The sequence below is a fragment of the Nothobranchius furzeri genome, chromosome 17, assembly GCF_043380555.1.
Source record: "Nothobranchius furzeri strain GRZ-AD chromosome 17, NfurGRZ-RIMD1, whole genome shotgun sequence".
Classification (NCBI taxonomy): domain Eukaryota; kingdom Metazoa; phylum Chordata; class Actinopteri; order Cyprinodontiformes; family Nothobranchiidae; genus Nothobranchius; species Nothobranchius furzeri.
Genome location: NC_091757.1, coordinates 39707140 through 39715747, shown reverse-complemented (window position 1 = coordinate 39715747; position 8608 = coordinate 39707140). Strand labels below are relative to the sequence as shown.

Genomic DNA, 8608 nt, shown 5'->3' with positions numbered 1-8608 from the left:
GTGGCGCATCTCACCTCCCTGCTCTCCGGACGCGCGGCTGAGTGGGCCGCTGCGCTTTATAATTCCAAATCACCGGCTTGCAATGACTATGCTGCTTTTGTGTCCGCCCTCAGAAAGACTTTTGTTCCACCCAGCAGCGAAGTGGGAGCAGAAACACAACTCCTAAAGCTCCGCCAGCGGGAGCGCACGGTGTGCGCTTATGCGTCGGAGTTCCGCACCATCTCCGCCAAGCTGCGGTGGGATGACTCTGCCCTCCGAGCCGTCTTCTTGGAGGGACTGGCGACCTACATCCGTGATGAGATGGCGGAAAAGGAACTGCCCCAGACCCTGGATGAAGTGGTCGATTTGGCGCTGCGCATGGATCAGCGGGTTCTGGTTCGGCCCAAGCCCTTCACTCGCCCATCCAGGGCGCCTGGACCTCTTCCTCGTTCCCCCACGCCTGCTCCCGGACCCGCTTCTACTGATGAGCCCATGCAATTAGGCCACCTTCCTCCAGAGGAGAGACAGCGACGGTGGTGCGAGGGTCTCTGTGCCTATTGTGGCTCCTCCCACCACAGACGCCTGAACTGTCCATTACGTTTGGGAAACGAAGGAACCCACTGAGTATCGGGGTCGCTCAGCCTGGGTCACCTTCAGCCCCCGCCTCTTCAAATCGACTCCTTCTTCATGTTACCCTCCTTCATGGTGAGACCTCACTTCAGATGCACGCGCTGTTGGACTCGGGGGCCGCTGACAATTTTATGGACATGGATCTGGCTAAGCGCCTACGGATCCCCATGATCCCCTTGGAGAGAGTTGTGCCAGTGACCTCGGTGGACGGTAGGCCCCTCCAACCCTATCCGATCCAAAACCGAACCCAGCCACTCCAGATGATTGTCCAAGGCCACCGAGAGACCCTCCAGTTCCTGATCATATGTGCTCCCTCCTCTCCTCTAATCCTGGGGTTTCCCTGGCTCCGTCTCCACGACCCCCGGATTTCCTGGTCCCAGGGCCGCATTTTGGAATGGGGGACCCAGTGCCAGGCCCACCTCTCTCCTCCTACATCCATGCCAGACCGCCCGGATGGTGACACTGGCCAAGCACCGCCCAATCTACCGGGACCTGGCTGCGGTGTTCGACAAGCGGCGCGCCACCACACTGCCGCCTCACCGCCCGTACAACATGGAAATCAAGCTGCAACCAGGAACCAGTCCACCCCGGGGGTGCCTTTTTTCTCTCTCTCCCGCCGAGTCCAGAGCCATGGAGGAATATATTGACCAGGCCCTCCAGCAGGGTTTCATTCGACCTTCCTCCTCCCCGGGTGCCACAGGCTTCTTCTTTGTCAGGAAAAAGGAGGGTGATCTCCGCCCCTGTATCGATTACCGAGGTCTGAACAAAATCACAGTCAAAGACCGTCATCCTCTACCACTCCTCACATCTGCCCTGGACGCCATCTCCCAGGCTGGACCTCCGGAGCGCCTACAATCTGGTCCGTAATTCTACCGAATAATCCAGATATCAAACATCTTTACCAAGTTCAACTCCCGTACCCAGTCAACCATCGTGACAGAAGCACCCCATGGCCGTGAGAGCTGCGCTCTGCCTGCAGCTGGAGAGAAACTGCTTCAAGGCCTACCACATCAAATAAAAACATCTGAAAGTTTACAAAAATAAATTGTCTTAAAAACTGCTAAAAAGATACCAAGGTTCAAACAATTTTACAGCCATAAGATTCAAATAATACTAGGCGGCCCTGTTATAATTATGGTCATAAGAGGGTTATTAAGACGGCGATGTACAAACTGGAAGTGATTGGTAGTCATTCCACTCCAATCCAGTTGGTGGCGGTAATGCACCAAATGGTTGTTTGCCAAGTGCCATAAGACCGCAAATAAGAAGAGAGGCGGGAGCATTCGTAACAAACTCGAAGCGATAGTCAAAACATGAAGCATGAAATGGAGTTATCCTAGTGGCTCCAATAAGAGAAAGAAGCAGCTTGCTTCATAAAAGCTTTAATTTTCACTTCTGAAAGTGACGTCATTTTTCTATGTAAACATCAAAAGGAAGCAGGAAGGAAAGACAATGGAAAATGTTTCAAGGGAGGAAAACATAGACCAGAATGGAAAATAGAAAAAAAAAAAAAAAACTAAGGCTAAAGCTCAGGAGCACTGACAGGAAAAAGAAAGCAGAGCAAATATTGAAAGCGCTCAAAGGGAGGGAATGTCACGTTGAAAACCCTAAAAAGAAATTTAGACAAGGAGAGTCAAAAACAATCCGAAATTAAGCATGCACATTAAAATACGCGCCCATTCAGACTCCTCTTGTCCTTCAGATGGAATAATGAAGGCTTTTTAATTATCGTCCTCCTGAGTGCCTCTGGCCCCTTTTTTTCTGTGGATCCCTCATCTGAATTACGCCAGAGGGTCTTATAATGTTTGACACCCAAGAAGCACTTTTTGCTGTTTTTGACCACAAATTATAAGGTGGACTTTTCGGGACAGTTGTGAGTATGATGGTGTTTGGACCATTGAACTCAAACATAAAGGGATGTGTGCAGCAGAGGTCCAACAAAGATGAGAGGAGGTCCACAATCATTCGTCTGATCCTGATTTCTGTTTATGTCACAGTCATCTAAACAGAAAGATCCTCAAACCCTGAATGAGTCTGCAGAACGTCCCTAGCTTGTGTTTTCTCTCTGCTTCTGAGTAGGAAGAGCGATGAAGAATGTTGCCGAAACACAAGAGTTACCTACCTCTACACACCACCTAGTGGTATGCACCTAGTGGTGTATACCTGCTTTTAACTCTGAGAACATATGATTATCTACAGTCATGTTTTTACGAGACACACAGGAAAGAAAGAAATGTGTCTGCATGTGTTGAATATTCACATCTGGAGTCTATCTGAAGTTTATCAAAGCACCTAACCCCTCTTTACTAATGTAAAATAAAACCTCAAAAAAAAGAGGGTCAAAGGTTACATCAAAGAAGATGTTTTGTTGCAGTTACTTCATTTTATTTGACAACAAAATTACACCACCACCGTTACTTTGGTCTTTTATTTGCAGGTCCAAGTGCATTCATGTTTGCTGCAAGGTGCAAACTGAAAGCAATGATTAGATTTCTGATTGGCAAAATAAACATGAACCTTCCAAACTTTATTTTAATGGACAAATACCATCATCATCAGCTGTTATCCCACAGCAGAGTAAATTGGACAAATCTCTGATGGGTCGTTCTTCTTGTGCACGATGTATTCACATGCCGTTGGGTCAAACACAGACACACAGTCACTGGGGAACTGTGTTGGGGTATAATACCTGCAGTTACACACAAAAAATAGCATTTTATTAAGAAAAATGAACAAAACACTGAATATCATCAAACTGAGTTTGACCCATGGAACTGTGATTCTTATACATACGCGGCACAACATGAAGAGCAGTCACAGTCCATGCATTTTGTAGCGTTATGGTTTTATGCTCTTTTATGAAAGAGGAACCATGCTACGTATTAATTCGGAATATTAATTTTAATAAATCAATAACCAAGTTTTATATTGTTCAGAAGACTCAAAAGTTGTTTTCATCCATAAACTGACGATAATATCTGAGTGTCTGTGTTTCAGTTCAATGAGGAAACCAGTTTGACGTTTAAAAGTTTTAATTCTTCAAATTAAACTAATGATTGTGAAATTGACAAACAGGAAATGCAATCAACATTAGTAACTTTGTGGGACAATCTCTTTAACAGTTGATATGCTGTTAATGCTCAAATAGACCTTCTGTAGGTGAATGAAGATTGAGAGTGATATGATGTGATTATGGATGCGTGTGGGTGCCAAGTGTAGTGAGAATTGAACATGAGATGAGATGAATGCATGTGTGCATCTGATTTTGCTTCAGGAAGAAACAGGTGTCTGAGTGAAGTGATGGTTTGAATAAACTTAGGCTTTTAGTTGGAAAAGATGCATCAAACGCTAAACACCGTGTTCTGTCTCACCGAATTCTTGTGGACCCTCTTTCGGATCCGGGCCGTGGAGGATGTTGTGGTTCATCCGGATGACGCCGACGGCTGACAGGAGACGTAGACGTCGATCGGACCCGGTCCAGAGTTGCCCCTCGGTACACGTTGATGGTAAAGCGTTTTGTCGACGCGCTTTCTTAAGTTAATTCACTCAGAAATCAAAAGACTCGGTAATGAGTCTGCGTTAGAAGTTGCGGTTCAGCTATTCTGCCTGGCGTGGCAGAAACAGCGTGAGAGAAGGGGGGGGAATTGAGCCCATGGCTCCGTTCCCCGTTAGCGGTTGTTCACAAGTCCTCTCTCTTTCGTTGCCAAGCACCAACTGCTTCAAAAGACTGAAACTTACCAAAACTCTCTCTTCTCAAAGCAAAAACATGTGCGTCATCAAATGTGTCTGGATTTTACTGTGGGAAGGTGTGTGAATGTTTGTGTGAATGTGTGTGTGCTTGAGTGTGAAGGTCAGTACCACACATTCAACATTATCTACTTAAGTGTGGATTCATTAATCCATTATAATTACCCCAAAGCATAATAGTCATTCATTTGATTAAACACATTTATAATGAGCAAATTGATAATGGTTACTTTAACATTAAAATCAAGAAAAAGAAGTTTAAACTTTATGTTTTGACTTGGTCTGGGTACAACTCATGTAAACACATCTTCTGGTAGACTGCAGGTGGCTGATGTTATGGTTTCCTCCCAGACTCGCTGGCGTTCAGGACTTAATCTGTGGGTGAAAGTTCTCAATGACCCAGCTTTGACCTAGCTGCGTCCAGCCCCACCTTTGTGACAGAAAACCCATATTTCCTCACGTTACAATTTACTGTTTCTCCAATGTGAACCAAGTGGATGCCACGTCTTATCTACGTCATCCTGACAATGAGTCTGATCACCTGTCGATGCATCAAAAAAAAATAAATCACTGTCATTGTGTGTGTGTGTGTGTGTGTGTCTTTTACCAGGGGGCAAGGGCTTGAAGAAGCACTGAGCGTTTGACAGTGACACCAAACACCAGAGCAGCAAAGCTGGAGCCAAATATTTCTTCACAGGAATGAAATCACAAGAATTACTCAGCAGACAGTTGGAGCGTGCAACGTTTTTGAGTCCAAAAGTTCAAAATAGTTTGGAAAAAACAATTTTGTTAAAAATGCTTAAACTATGGTTACATTTAACACATTTTCTACAGTTCCTCTCCATCTTGTCATCAACTAAACACTATTTGTCAGTTACAACTCACCATTGTGGCTGTCCTTCTAGCGGAGTTCAGGTCAAACACTCTGCTGGGTGTTTTGGGACAGTATCTTTTAAAGGTTGTGAGCACAAGGGGCGTTTGGACTATTGGACAGCAAGGGGCAATTACACTAGGACTTATTTGAATAGGTATCACAACTGTGTGTGTGTGTGTGTGTGTGTGTGTGTGTGTGTGCGTGCGTGCGTGCTGGGGGTACTTTAACCCTTTAAAGCCCAAACCCTTTGAATTAGAAAACAGATTGGAATAAATATATCAAAATGTAGAAATGAATTAAATAAAATGAAGAAGTAGAATCATTTTAGATATTTGTATGGATAAAATGCCACTTGGGGTTTTCAATCTTGAATATTTGACTCAAGAAGCAATTATACAGATGTTTGAAATGGGTTGTGACACAAGTGTCACTATGGGTCCTTAAGGGTTAATTTCATTGGTCATCTGTGTTTTGAGCCAAAACCTTCTTCAAAAAACAGTTTTAAGCTACTTTAGAAAAATCAAACAAAGAAACAAAGAGCGAGTCACCCCCAAATCAACTTTCTTTACTGACCAACTATATAAATGAGTGTCTATTAGCGCTGCAGACATGTGTATTCTTGGTGTCTTATTTAAAATGAAAATATTTAGTTTAAAACATTCCATTAACTCTGCACTAAATTTAAAGTTGAATGATCCAAATGTGATCAGGTCTCTGCTTTTTGCAGACAATGTGGTTCTGTTGGCTTCATCAGATCATCCTCTCAGGCTTTCACTGGAGCAGTTCGCAGCCGCACAGGAAGCAGCTGGGATGACAAATGTAACGGAATCAAAGTGATGTAACTATCTAAAGTTGTATTTTAATACACTGTTAGTAGTTCACTTTTTATAAACAGAAGAATAGGCTGTTTTTATCATCAGGGAGTTTAATTAAACACTCTGTATTGACTTTGAGACAAGAAAAGAGAGAGATATGGGATCGTTTGAGAATCTTTAATTTCTGAATTATAAATTCTAAACAATCTACCAGGACTACTCTGTGATGGATGAGAATGGATTCGGATGTTGTGTTGGTGCGTGTGTGTGAGTGTGTGTGTCTCGTTCAGATTCTCTAGGATGACGTAATCGAATCTGGTCGTCTTTGTTATGACTAGATATCACGAGGCTTATAAAGTGATGACATGAGCCGCTATTTTGCCGTGTACGTACCCAGTGGGGCCTCCCAGGTAGATCAGGAAATGCCAGGTCCAAGAACCTCGGATGTACGCTGGAGCTGTCGGTGCAGCAATCACAACGTTTCAAAGCCCGTCTGGAGGGTCGACCCGGTACCGTTCAGCGGCGTCAGCAGGTGCTCTTATTTTGAAAGGACGTCGTCTGGTTGTTAAACAACAAAAATCTCCCGTTTCACAGTTCTTAGTTTAAAGAAAACACATCCGGCCAGGCTGCACTTGTCTTTAGGATGATGGTGAATAGAACTGAAGTCAAAATGGAACTAACTTAAAAATGGCCTTGCCTTGTTTTATATCTCTGAATTGTTGATAAGTTTCAGTAAAGTAGATTGGACACTTGAAGTCAACACCAGATTCTCCTGCGGCAGCCGAAAGCCCTGATTGGTTGGAACAATGTGTCATGCGTTTCTATGGAGATGAGGATCAGTGTGTCTGTGCCGTAGTCCTGGTTTCATTAAACATAATTCATGACATATTTATTTCACAGATCATTCACTTGATTATTGTTGATCAACATCTGTTTTGCTTAATAATTTTAATCACAAATAAAGTACTTTGATTAAGTAAAGTTTCTTCTTCTCCTTCTGACTCTTCTCCTGGAATGTAAACAGTCTGAGGAACACCCGACCTTGGTTTTTCTACACGGTGTTATTGTGGTGTTATTGTGCACCGGGGCAGCTGTATGGAGTTGAAAACCATGAACTTCATAACCTTACATATCCCCCCTTTTCAAGGTCAATGTGGTCCTTCAAGAGACCACTTGGTCGTTGAACAAACCCAAGTGATGAAGAATCTTGACAACCGAACCGGATGCGATCCCAAGGGAACAGCCGTCTGTGGTGAGGCACGAACCCCACGCCGGAGAACAGTCTCGCACACTCCTCAGGAAAAACACAAGTCAGCAGGTTATTAATTATTCCCCATGGAAGCCATAAACGAAGCAACAGCAACGTCATATCCTCACGGGCAATAAAGCAAAGCAGGAGCAAATCGTGTACGTACCCAGTGGGGGTCTCCCAGGTAGATCAGGAAATGCCAGGTCCAAGAACCTCGGATGTACGCTGGAGCTGTCGGTGCAGCGATCACAACGTTTCAAAGCCCGTCTGGAGGGTCGACCCGATACCGTTCAGCGGCGTCAGCAGGTGCTCTTATTTTGAAAGGACGTCGTCTGGTTGTTAAACAGCGAAAATCTCCCGTTTCACAGTTCTTAGTTTAAAGAAAACACATCCGGCCAGGCTGCACTTGTCTTTAGGATGATGGTGAATAGAACTGAAGTCAAAATGGAACTAACTTAAAAATGGCCTTGCCTTGTTTTATATCTCTGAATTGTTGATAAGTTTCAGTAAAGTAGATTGGACACTTGAAGTCAACACCAGATTCTCCTGCGGCAGCCGAAAGCTCTGATTGGTTGGAACAATGTGTCATGCGTTTCTATGGAGATGAGGATCAGTGTGTCTGTGCCGTAGTCCTGGTTTCATTAAACATAATTCATGACATATTTATTTCACAGATCATTCACTTGATTATTGTTGATCAACATCTGTTTTGCTTAATAATTTTAATCACAAATAAAGTACTTTGATTAAGTAAAGTTTCTTCTTCTCCTTCGGACTCTTCTCCTGGAATGTAAACAGTCTGAGGAACGCCCGACCTTGGTTTTTCTACACGGTGTTATTGTGGTGTTATTGTGCACCTGGGCAGCTGTATGGAGTTGAAAACCATGAACTTCATAACCTTACATTAGCTCATGGGATGAGGTCCTGCCCCAAGTGGAGGACTTTGAGTATCTCGGGGTCTTGTTCATGAGTGAGGGAAAGATGGAGCACAAGATCGATAAGCAGATTGGTGCCCTGTCTGCAGTTGTGAGGCCTGAGCTAGAAGGCCTTTGAGCTAGCAAGCTCTCGATTTACCGGTCGATCTAGGTTCCTACCCTTATCTATGGTCAAGAGCTAATAGGTAATGACCAAAAGAATGAGATTGCAAATACAAGTGGCCAAAACGAGTTTTCTCCGCAGGGTGGCTGGACCCTCCCTTGGAGATAGGGTGAGAAACTCGATCATTTGGGAGGGGCTCAGGCTCCTGGTTAGGATGCCTTCTGGACACTTCCCTGGTGAAATTTTTCTGGGCACATCCAACCTGGAGGAAGACCA

General features: G+C 44.3%; 1 long non-coding RNA gene across 1 annotated transcript; it reads right to left on the bottom strand.

The window, feature by feature from the left end:
- Nucleotides 1-3023: 3023 nt before the first annotated feature.
- LOC139063628 (uncharacterized) lies at nt 3024-5376 on the bottom strand. Its single transcript, XR_011516998.1, has 3 exons — nt 5242-5376; nt 4964-5045; nt 3024-3298 (listed from the first exon to the last, which is right to left on the bottom strand). It is a non-coding gene; the product is annotated as an uncharacterized lncRNA (long non-coding RNA).
- Between the last annotated feature and the right edge of the window lie 3232 nt (nt 5377-8608).